This window comes from Marmota flaviventris, chromosome 10 (assembly GCF_047511675.1).
Source record: "Marmota flaviventris isolate mMarFla1 chromosome 10, mMarFla1.hap1, whole genome shotgun sequence".
Lineage (NCBI taxonomy): Eukaryota > Metazoa > Chordata > Mammalia > Rodentia > Sciuridae > Marmota > Marmota flaviventris.
Genome location: NC_092507.1, coordinates 80,269,103 through 80,282,239, shown reverse-complemented (window position 1 = coordinate 80,282,239; position 13,137 = coordinate 80,269,103).

The following is a 13,137-nucleotide window of genomic DNA, read 5'->3' as shown; positions in this document are numbered from 1 at the left end:
TTTGCCAACACGGGCGTTTTATTATACTTGGCATGTCTCAAGCTTCTTTATTTAAACTGGTGTTTATTTGTTTGTCATGGTGCTGGGGATTGAACCTAGGAACACTCTTATCACGGAGCTACATCCCCGGTGCTTTTATTTTTTTCTTAAAGGTGAATCTTTTTTTAAAATTTTTGTTTTTAGTTGTAGATAGATAGACACAATACCTTTTATTCATTTATTTATGTGGTGCTGAGGACTGAACCCAGTGCCTCACACATGCTAGGCAAGCGCTCTATCACTGAGCCACAACCCCAGCACCCCCTAGCTCTTTTAATTTTATTCTGAAACAGGGTTTTACTAAGTTGCCCAGGCTGCCCTCAAACTTGTGATCTTCCTACCTCAGCCTCCCAAATAGCTGCAATCATAGGCGCACTCCACTGTGCCCAGCTTGTTTTTATTTCTTAGCAAATGTATGTATACACTAAAGAACCTTTATATGCCTCTTGAACATTTATTCCTCGTTGAAATTCAGTCTTGGAGCCAATGTTTTCAAACCCAGTGCATTCAGCTCTCCTTCCAAAGCTGTTGGGAATGTTTTCACAAATCCTACTCTTTGATTTGAATGAAAATAGGATACAGACTTCACTAAAACAATATCCAGCATAATTTGTAATCTAATCAAGAGAGATTGGTACTAAGTAATCCAATGTGGTAACAGTTCTCTATAGTGGGGAGCAGCTGGAACACAGGCTGTATAAGTGCTCAAGTAAAAGGCGACTGCTGGGAAGTCTTTGTTGGGAGGAAAGGGGGAGACCTTCTGCTCCTGCATCACTAGGACCTCCCTGCTTGAGGGAAAGTACTCTGGGAGGTCAGGCTTCTAACCTTTGACTTCTGTCTGTCTTTATTTTTTCTAGCATTTTCCCTCTTTTCTCCCTTCTTCTCCACTTTTTTTCTCCCTTTTTCTCAAAAGTGTGAATAAAATCTGAGACATTTTGAAGGTGCTATTTGACCTTTAACAAGGACAGTGCCAGATATATTGGCTGCAGACTCCAGTTCAAAAGTCCCATCTTCAGGATTGAAAGAGCTGACAGTTTGTAAGACCCACCCAATCCTTTCCTCTCTTTGGATGCTCATAGTCCTCACTAAAGTCTATTGTGATGATTTCTAAAACCGGGAGGAAATAGGAGAGTAGGACTCCTGGAACTGTACTGGAATTGCAGACAAGCTGCCAATATGGAGGTGAGTCACCAAAGCCCTGGGAGCTATTTGCCATCTGTCAGCACAGAGCCAGGTTAGAATGGAAATCTGCGAAAAACAAGTGACTCAGTTTTCCCCTATAGAAAATGCTTCATTCCAGCTGCCTGATTTCCCTGCTTAAATAAAGGGGACATAACCATGACGGAGCAGGAGGGAGAGTTCACCATGCTTCCTGCACTGGAGGCAATGGAAATTGGGATGTTTCCCCCCTCATTGAGGCCTTGGAGAGCTCTCTGCAGAAGCTTATGACATTGCATGCCAGGAAGAGGAAAATAAAAGTCGAAGGGAGATTCAACCATGCATTTCCTGCTTTGTCAGAAACTGGTGTGGTGGGAAAGAATGAGCAGGGCTGTTTTGTTCCAACTTTTCCCCTAACACACTGTGCCACCTTGGCAGGTCATCCAACCTTTTTGAGAGTGTTTCCCCAACTATGAAGTGAGACTAGTACCTGCAACACAGGGCAGGTGTGAAGGACAGGTGAACTAGTGTACCTGAGTTAGTGAACATTTTAAGCCTATAAAAACATGAAGCCGGGTGCATAGGTGCACACCTGTAATCTCAGTGGCTCTCAGGAGGCTGAGATAGGTCCATCAAAAGTTGGAGGCCAGCCTCAGCAACTCAGGTCCCAAGTAACTTAGTGAGTCCTTGTCTCAGATTTAAAAAAAAAAAAAAGGAGGGGAGGCTAGGGATATGGCTCAGCAATTAAGCACCCCTGGGGTTCAATCCCCAGTGGGGGAAAAAAGAATTATTTTTGTTGCTGTGAAGTATTTGGAGATTATTGGGAATATAAATGAGAGAGAGAATGTATTTTGTCATGGAAGTAATAAAATGCTTGGATATAACTGGTCTCACAGGTATATTTTTATATGTATGAAGATGGACCTTCATTTTAAAAGCTTGATCGTATCATCATTGATTTTAAGATATAAGGAGAAAGACATCGATGGTAGACATTTTTTTTATCAAAATCCTAATAATATTGAAGCTATGCTTTGACATTTCCTTTAAACTCAGCACAGTGATAAGCTCTTCTTTTCATATCATCTCATTTAATCACAGCCCCAATGATGTGTAAGAGTTCTCAGCAGAGATTATCTACAACTCTGTGTGATAGTTAGTGTTATTCCCTTCTTGCAGATGATGAAATGGATAAAATGGAATTTTAGAAATTTTCCCCAGGATCCACACCTAATAAGCAGCAGAACAGAGTTTCAACCCCAGAAGTATGTGACTCAAAAGTTCTTATTTTTAACATTTAATATTATATATATATACTGAGGATTGAACCCAGGGGTGCTTAACCATTGAGCCATATTCTCAGCCCTTTTTTATATTTTATTTAGAGACAGGGTCTCACTGAGTTGCGAAGTGCCTCGCTAAGTTGCTGAGGTTGGCTTTGAACTCACAATCGTCCTGCCTCAGCCTCCCAAACTGCTGGGATTACAGGCATGTGCCACTGCACCCAGCTTATCTTTTTTATATTTTAACATCTGAAATAGAATGGAGGGCATGCTCTCCCTAATTGGAACAGAAGTCCAGACTCTGTGATAAGCTGACCTTGATTTAAGTTTGTATCCAAGTGAAGGAAGAAAGTCGAACACATTTCCCTGGAGGCCCCCTTTCTATTCTCAGCCAAGGTAAAGGAACAAGCAAGGGGGCGCTGGGAAGTCCAGATACATACTATCTGGCAGGACACACTGGGAACTAGGGCAAGTTAGTGTTATCTGTAGAAAGCTACTTTCTTGCATGAACACCCGGACATTTCTCCTTGGGACGCTGGTCAGACAAGCTCACTTAGCAAGCTAACGCTGGCGATGCCACTCTTCTGCAACTCGAGATATAAAACTCCTTTTAGAGTGGGGACAGCCATGAGGGCACTGTGGAAAGAATACACGGCACACATCCAGCCAGCCACCACCAGACAGAACACCGTGAGGAGGCGTGGCTTGGCAGAGCCCCATGAGGGGTGGAGGTGCCACTGTCTGCCTGTCCCCACTGAACTCTTCTTGGAGCAGTCTCTGGTCTCTTGTAAGCTTTCCTCAATAAACCGCTTGTCTCCCTGCTGTCTCTGGGCACTTTCTTTGATCTGTCAGCAACCTACCCCACTGCCCTGGCACTACTGGGTGCCTGGTGATGAGAGTAGCCTAAACACACACACATATACGTGGGTGTGCCTCTCACATCTTGTCCCTGTCAGCCACAGATCTGCTAAGAGGGAGATGACACACTGACAGGAGGAGCCAGGGAGCTTCAGTTCTTATTCCTGCCTGTGAGCGACTAGCCGTGTGTCTCTGGGGAAGGAACTTAAACCCTGAGCCATACTCCCCTCTGAGTGGGGACTCATAATGTTTGTCCAGCCCAGGTCACAGGTAGTTGTGAGGATCAAGTAAGAGAGTACCCCTGAAAGTATTTTTCAATACTAAAGAAAGGGAAGGCTATCTGGCTGGGTTTATTTCCAACCAGAAATGGAGAAATGTTGGTCAGTAGTGTGGGAAAAGAAAAATAATCATGAATAATAATAATCTGCTTGTCATACCTTTCATGATATACTTGATCATCTAAAGAAGTGTCTTCCAAAGTATTGTGGGACACAAGAGGATCTTAGAGGCACATGAAAAATAGACTTTACTAGATCAAACCCAGTGCCTCATGCATGCTAGGTAAGTGCTTCACCACTGAGCTACAACCCAGCCCCACTTTACTATCTCTGTGCTCCAAGGGATGCTGGAAAAATAGAAAACTGTGTATAAAAGATGAGTTGATTTTAAATCAAATAAATGTAGTAAGGCACAGGTGTCCCACAGATATGGCTAATATGGTAACAGTTGAAGGCAAACGCTTCAACAGTTACCATATTAGCTCTCCCTGTTTGAAAACAGACTTGTCTGGTAGTTGTCAAGGCGACCTGTGACTGATCTCTGATTGTTCTTCTTGTCTTCAACAACAGTCACAGTAATCGAGAGGTCTGTCAACATTCTCCCCGAAGCTCCCCACTCGCTCCTGCCGCCGCTGTGGTCGGCAGCATCCACCCCATCAGGAAGGCAACAGGAGCCAAAGGTTGTTTTGTTCCTTCCCTAGGAAATCTGCTTTTCCATCCCACGTTACACAGAGCATCCAAACCACAGATGCAGCCACACAGGGCTCGAATCTCCACTTTGAAAAGTGAGAAGTTACTATCAATATCTCAAAAGACCCAACCCAGCATCTTTCAGAGGAAAAGCTAAGCTCTGGAAAGGCTTTGTAAGAGCCCTGCTGGGATGAACTCCTCAGCCCAAGCCCTGCTGGCCACTCCCCAGCTGCCTCTGCACTGCCAAGGGTTGAAAGCTGGTGATAACTATTTTGTGGCAAGGTTTGTTTTGTCTCTGATAGAAGCAGCTTTTGCTTCAGGGGACTCTCCCAGCATTGTTGAGAAACCAAAGCTGACCTGATGTGACCTCTAAAAAAAGCAGGGTGGACTTTTGTGTTGAGAGACTTCTGTAGACCATGTCCTATCTCTTTCCAAACATACTCTAGCAATTTTAATAGCAACTGGGATAAAAATAAAGAAGCATTGCTCATTAAGAGAAAGTCCCTTTGTGTATTTTCTTGAGAAACTTCTGATTTATTGCAGACATTTCTCTCCTCATTTGAATAGAAACATCCAGAGTTTCAAAACTTAGAAAGGTTTATGGTTTCACCAGAAGTCACAGAGGTAAGTGGCAACTCAGAGATGTGAACCCACGTTTGTCTAGTTCCCAGGACCATGACATTCCCCGGCACCATAATACACACACTCAAATCTTTATTAATTAAGTGCTATCAAGAAGTGGCATCTTTTTAACATAATTTAATTTCATAAAGGAGTAAAGAGACACCTCAGGGGCCTCCTGAGGTGACAGCTTGGACCCCAGGGCTGCCAAGCCTGGCTTTGTGTTTGCTGACATGACCTTGCAGCATGGTCTGCTCCCACCAGAGTAGAGTGTGGAATGAGTCCATGCGGGAATGGAGGCGGACATGCTTTCTGTTCCCCTTTCCTGGCCCCAGAGTGAGGAGAGGAAGAGCCCCAGAACCAGGGCCCTTGAGTCACTGAGGAGGGAGGTGCTTTGAAGCGTCATAAAGAGAGTTCTCTCACGTAGGAGAGGGTTCTCTCTCTCTGTGACACATTTAGTGATGAAATCCAGCAACAAACCACAAACTCTCTTTGAACAGTTGAGTAGAAAAGAACCGTGAGAGTCATTTCCCCACAACACTTCCACCTTCTCACAAAATGCTGCCTCAGCTGCTTCCATTTTCCTTCTGCTTTCCCCACTTGTTTGACGGAGGACTGCACCAGGAGGCAAGTTAGGTCATTCATGTACCTGTAAGTCCCAGGTCTGAAGATATGTCCCTTTTCAACCTCCTGAATGGAAATTCCTCAGGGCAGGGGCTGAGTCTTCCTTTGCATAAGGAAGTGCACCCCTTCTGTACAGTTACTTAAATGACTACCTTATTTATGATGTTAGATGGATCACTTCAAAGAACTTGTTCTGATTGATCCAGGGCCTCAATTCCCCCTAATTATTTTTGGTACTAGAATGTCTCTTTCCCTCTGACCTTTAAGTTTGTCACCTGGTAGTGTGCCTTGCCTCTGGCCAGAGCCTTTTGGAATGCCTAATCCAACCTCACTCAAACTCTGGATCTGAGATTCAGAGTGGCCAGTCCGGCCCCAGGAGTGAGGCTCCTCAGTCAGTTGCACAAAACCCGGATGGAAGCTTGGGTGATAACAGCCCAGACTAATGGTTTGCTCTGAAACACTCGTCAACAAGCCCCTAAGACTCTTATCTGGCAAGTTCTGTAGTTTGCACTTAATACCCAGAAAATTTAAAATCTTTGGGCTCTTGTTCAAGGCAGGCAAACAGTTTGTAAATTAGCGCAGAGAATGAGTTTGGAATAGCAACCTGCCCCTTGTTTTCTATAATGACTTGGTTTAGCTTTATTCTGCCAAAGCCCAGTTCTTCCTGCTGAGGCGTGTGTCCTCACCTCCCCACCTCCTGTAGTGCAGGAAGACTTCCCAAAGGTGCCAAGCCAAGATAATTTGCATGAATACCTTTCCAGATCTTACACTGTCATGTGTATCATTTCCTCAAGTTGATCTGCTGTAGCGGAGGTGGGGGTGACAGGACGAGCCCTGAACTGGCCTGATGGACCAACCCTCCCTGCCCCCAGAGAGATGGTTGAGGCTGGAGGTCCAGAAGAGAGAGGTATGGGGAACCCCACAGGGGCAAGTGACAGTAGAGTGGGAGGTTACAACCCAGAGGTAGACCTCACCTTGCCAGGGACCAGGAGACCTCTGAAAGTATCCAGCTCTTCTGGACCAGAAAAAAACTGCAACTGGGAGACGATTCCCAGAAAACACTCCTGCTATAGTTAGTTGTTGGTTAAATGATCAACAAGAATTGAATGCAAGTCTCAGAGCCTGTAATTTGCCAACAAACTACGTGAATATCATAGCGTGAGTGTCTGGAGGGGAGGGAAAGTGGGCAGGCTACTTAATTTGCCCTCTAAGATCTCTACACACTATATAAATGAGTCTCCCATCAGAAAGGCCTAAGCAAGAATTACCTTTGTATTAACAAAATAAAATAAAATAAAAAGTCAAAGGAAGACAAAGGAAAGATGAGATAGTAAATCTCCACATTTGTTAACAACTTATAATTCACAGCATGTTTACCTTGTCTCATGGAATGCCCTTATCGACCTCCTACGTCAGACAGGAGCCACTAGAATGAGCTTCCTCAACCCCTCCCTCTGGCTGCTGAGTGAGTCACTAGCTGCACCTTTCTAGCATCCTTCCCCAGTGTCCCTGGAATGTAAGGTATTCCTTCCTGCCCAAGGCTAATTCCACCTCCTCTTCTTCCTTGGGACCCCATCAATCATCCCCCCAGTAACTTTAGCATCTTCCTTTCATCTGCCTCTTTCCCATATATTAATATGGCCAATCTCTCCTGTCTCAAGGGAAACCCAGACCTTCTTGACCTGACGTGCCCTCTAGCTACGGTCTCCATCATTCTCTCTCCCTTCACAGTCAAGCTACTTGAAAGAGTAGCTAGAATCTCTGCATCTCATTCTTCTGCCCTCTGCGATCTGGCTTCTGCCTTTCATTAAAACAATTATCTTGGGGGTGTGTGTTGGGGGGGTGCACCTGGGGTTGTGGCTCAGGGTAGAGCGAACGCCTACCATTTGCGAGGTAGCTTTCAGTCTTCATCCTGCTGGACTTTTCTTGACCTATTGGATACTGCTGATTAATTTTTTCCCCTTGAAACATCCCTTTTCTGTGGTTCCCAGAGCATCCTTCTTTCAAATATTCTCACCCCATCTCCAGCTCAACCTGCTCAGCCTCTTCACTGGGTTCTCTTTTCTCACCTGAAGTTTAAAAATATACATATTTTTATTGAGGTATAATATACATACAGAGAAGCACACAAATTTTAAGTTCACCAGTTGACAATTCCAACAAACTGAGCACACCCAAGGAATAGGCACCCAGAACAAAGGCTGAGTATTTCCAGCACCCCCAGAAATGTTCCTTGTGCCCCTTCCAACCACCATCCTCTCTCTCCAAGAGTAAGCACCATGCTGACTTTGAACATCACAGGTGAGGTTTGCCTATGCTTGAACTTTGTGTGGGCTATGAAAGCTTTTGGGCAAGGACTTCTTTTGCCCAGCATTGTGTATGGGGAAATTCTCCATGTTTTTGTCGGACTAGTTTGCTCACTCTCATTGCTATAAGAGAGTTGACTGAAAGAATATACCACACAGCTCATTTATCCATTTTTCTGTGTGGGGTAATTGTTAAATCTTCAGGTTTTACTGTTAAAAGGGGGGCATCATAATGAACTCACGTATACCTGGTTTTTAAACTTTGCATTCCTTAGATTCCCATCTGAGACCTCTTCCCCTGCATAGTCCCCCAGAGTGGATCTGGAATACTTAGGGGGTAGATGAGCAAAGACTAACTAGATATAAAAGCAGTACATTTCTCTTCTCACTAAGCAATACAGAGACTCTTGGAAATGTTCAGGTGAATATTTTTCAAATAATACAATTTTCATAAACTAAAATTCAACATCTGCATGTTAACCAAGCAATAACAACCTGAAGTCCAAAATTCTTACGGGCAAGATTAAATTAATGCCAGCTGATGTGCAAGATTCTTATAGGAGAGATTCCCTTGGTAAAAAAGAATTTGTTTCTCAGCTGATAGGGCCCATGTTTCCATACTACTACTGAATCCCTGAGTTCTCTCAGTTTGGTCATTAAGTTTTGCATCACAACAGTTAGTGACAGGACCTGTACTTCTTTTGACACTGTGTATATGTTCTTAGTGAGGCAAAGCAGAAAATGGACAGAAATTGTGACTTGATGATCAGTCAAATAAATGCAGCTTGAAAGAGTTCCAAGCCCAATAAGACAATGTCAACTAAGAGAGCAGACAAGATTGATTAAAAGACGGAATTGAGCTGCACATATCTTAGGTATATGCAAAGTTCTGTGATCACATTTGTATCACATCTATAAGGAATTTCTACATGTTTTGCTACACTATATTTAATAATTTAACGATTATTTTTATTTTGGTACAATCATCCTCAGGAAAAAAAAAAAACAAATTTAAATTCAATAATACAGTTGAAATCCATAGCAATAGATATTAATTTTATAGTGTCCTGAGGAGGTAGGGAAAGATGCATTACCCAAAATTTTATGATATATAATTTCCCCTTCTCCAAAGATACTGTGTGTGTGTGTGTGTGTGTGTGTATTACTGGGGACTGAACCCAGGGCTTTGCACATTCTAAGCAAGTGCTCTACTACTGAGTTACATCCCTGGCCCTTTTTTATTTTGAGACAGGGTCTCACAAAGTTGTCTAAGATGGCCTCAAATTTGTGATTCTCCTGCCTCAACCTCCTGGGATTACAGGTGTGTGCCAGAACACCCAGCTCCAATGATACTTTTTACTATGGGATTTTCAGAGATTATTTGTCTGGGAAAAAAAAAATCTTCTACTCTGTGCCAAATTGTTTTGCAATATTCATCCGTTCTCTCTGGTGATACACTATGTGGTGTTCCTTCTACTCTTAAAATCAAAGGAAAAATGTGTTTACAGTTTCACTTTGAGTCTGTTAAAAAGGAATTCTGTAACCTTTTGTGACAAATACATTTTAAGCAAAACGTTAGTTCAAAACTGGGAACAAAGATCTTACTTGATTCACTGGCCACAAAAGCATTTAAAGAATCAAGTGACATAATTTTAATAAACTACAAAAATACTTCATTCCCAGCTCATAATGAACAATGGCTAATGAGTTTTCAACCTGTTACACTTCTTTCTACTTGTACCTTCACATGGCTTAACAAAGTTTGAAAAATTATCCACCTTTTCTTGATAGATGCAGGGGTTGACAAAATTGAGAACTTGGAAGTTGTTTTACTTTCTTCTTGTAAAATTTAAAATAAATTTATTTTTAACTGATACATAAAAATTGTACATAGTTATGGGTTTCCATGTAAAATTTCAATACATGTATATATTGTGTAATGTTTAAATCAGATTAAACATTTTTATCTCCTCGAACTTTTTTATCTCTTGATGGTGAAACCATTTAAAATCCTTTCTAGGTTTTTGAAATGTACATCATTGTTATCTATAGTCACCTTACAGTGCACCAGAATTTCTTGTTCCTATCTAACTGTAATTCAAGAATTTTAATTTTATTCAGACACATTCCAATAGGCTACAGATATTTTTTTTAACCTTATGGCAATTGGTACTTGATTAAAATAATTCACATTAGTCAGGTTACAAGTTTTTAGGTTACAAGTCAGAGAAACCAAACTTCAACTAGTTTTATGGTTTGGATGTGAGGTGTCCCCCAAAAGCTCATGTGTAAAACAATGCAAAAAGTTTTAAAGGAGAAATGTTTGGGTTATGAGAGCCTCGATTCAATCAGTGAATTACTCCCCTAATGAGATTAACTTGGTGGTAACGGAAGGTGTGTAGGGTGTGGCTGGAGGAGGTGGACATTGAGGGTAGGCCTTTGGGGTGTATATTTTGTCCTTGTTGAGAGAGCTCTCTCCCTCTGCTGCCTGATCATCAGGTGAGCCACTTTCCACCATCACACTCTTCTGCCATGATGCCTCACCCTGAGCCCTGAAGAACAGATCCGGCTATCTATGGACTGAGACCTCTGAAACCATGAGCCCCCAAATAAACTTTTCCTCCTCTAAAATTGTTCTTGTCAGGTCTTTTAGTCACAGTGAAAAAAACTGCCTAAAACACTAGTTTTGGCAAAAGGAGCTATTATTGAGAGGCCCGGAGTGTCTTATGATTAAACAGCCTGAAAAACAGGCCACATCTGTGTCCCAGGACAGCTGGACAGGGATTCCGCACAGCTGGAACATGGGTTCTCTGTCTCAGCCTCATGGTGTGCCCTTCACTCTCTGTTACTGAACATCACGTGCCTCTGGTGTGGGGAGCAGTCTATGGGCCTGTGCTAGCCTGGGCTAGGCACGAATTGGAAAAGGTGCTTCCCTGAGTGGAGGCAGCCTTACGGTGCCCATGGTTTGGTAAACAGAAGACTCCTTTGGGAAGGGGTTGTACTTCTTTTAGATGCAGTCCTGCACCCGGATCCGATGCTTGGTCAGCAAAAGCAAGTGAGATTCCGAACCCTACACCAGTCTTCACATAGGTACCTTTGCACAGTGCACAGACTGAACCTCACCAAGGGTGGCCTCTGATTTCTCATAACATCTACACTCTTTCAAGATATTTCTTTCAGGTCTACAGTCAAAAATTCTGTGAACATACTCTCACTGGCTTGCTAATATCATGTGACCACATATGACCAATCAACCATGTCCAGATACAGGGATCTATGGCCTTGACAAGCTTTATTGTAGACCTTTCCTTTGACATTATGGTCACTCCCCCCAAAAAATAAACCTTTGTAAACTGGGCAGCCCATCTGCTGTCAGCTTCTATACAGTCTTGGATTTTTTTTTTTTTTTTTGCAATGCATAACTTTAGTAAACTAGTGCTTATGTTTATATTGAACTGTTATCTCATTAAATATTATTGAATAAGCTGAGGAAACATTTAAGTTACTGATGCTGATTGAAAGAATTGCATGTTTTAATTGCTCAGTGATTTAGTTTTGGTAGAAATAAACGCTAACTTAAGCATCAAGATATTTTGCCTCTATCTTACAATATGGTGTCCCAAAACTGCTTTATGTGCTCATGATGTATGTTCATAATGCCCTCCCATCCGACCTATCATCACTATTTTTAAAAATAATATGTTCAATAATATATTTGAAGACATTCTATTTCCCTCAACTTGTTTCAAATGGACTGATGGTGCTCTATTGATATTACAATTCATCCATGCTGTAGCATGTTGTCTTAATTCATTGAGGCTGCTATATAACACAATACTATAAACTGAATACCTTATAAACAACAAATTTAGTTCTCACTTCTGGAGGCTGGGAAACCCAAGTTCAAAGTGCTTGGAAAATTGATATCTGGTAAGGATACATTTCATCATCAAATTTGTCTCCACTCCAAAATTACAATAATTTCTAATTCATTTTACTTATGCAATTTCCAGAGCTTTTTTTTTTTTTTAACCAGTAGAAACTTTTTGTAGGAGAGGTAGTGGGGATTGAATCCAAGGCACTTCAGAATAAATTACATCCCCAACCATATTTATTTTATTTTGAGACAGGTTCTCTCTGAGTTGCCAAGGTTGGCCTCAAAGGTGCAGTCCTCCTGCCTCAACCTCCTGAGTTGCCAGAATTACAGGCATGTACCCCTGTGCCCAGATTCCAAATAGAAACTTTTTGAAATTATAACTTACCTCTCTCCGTTATGGAACTTTGGGTGGTAAAGTAACTAATATAAATAACAGATTGCCTCTTCTTTTGGAATACTACATTTCAACCTCAGAAGTAGGAACAAGACTTTTAAAACTTCACCATTTGTCTTGATTTATTTATACTTACGAAGACAAATATGGGTTGATGTGGTCCATGGCTTCACTTTGTATCATTTAATCCACATGCAGAGCCAGACCTTGAAACCACTGCTTTCTCTACATTTATGTAGATTTCAGGTCAACTAATGTTCATAGCAATAATTATGAGAATGAATTGTACAGGCATCATCAGTAGCATCCTGGACCAACTAGACAAACTCTCAGAAATATTTGAGAATACTGAGAATACAGATTTTATTTTGACATAATATTTTTAAACTGGTTACCAGGGGGAGGGGATTTATGACACCTAAATACAGCTACACTATTGGAAGAGTGTCTTCAAATACAAAAATATAAATCAAAACAACACTGAGATGCCATTTCACACTCATGAGGATAGCTGTTATAAAACAAAACAAGAACAAAGCAGAACAAGTGTTGGCCAAGACAGGGAGAATCTACAATACCTGTGCACTGAGCACAGAAAATAAATGGTGCAGGTGCTATGGCACACAGTATGGTAATTCCCCAAGATGTTAAATACCATTTGATCTAATAATTCCACTTTTGGGTGCATGCCTAAAAGAACTGAAAGCAGAGACTAAAACAAATATGTGCACACCCATGTTCATAGCAGCATTTTTCACAAGAGTTGAAAGGTGGAAACAACCCAAATGACGATGGATGGATGAATGAATAAACAAAATGATACACACATACAACAGAGTAGAATCTGACCTTAAAAAGGAAAGAAATTTGAAAGGGTATTTGAATGTAGTACCTTTTAAAAAATTCATAGGTTGAAATCCTACCCCCCAAAGCTATGGTATTAGGAGGTGGAACATTTGGGAAGTGATCAGATCATTAGGGCAGAGCTCTCATTAGTGAAATTAATGCC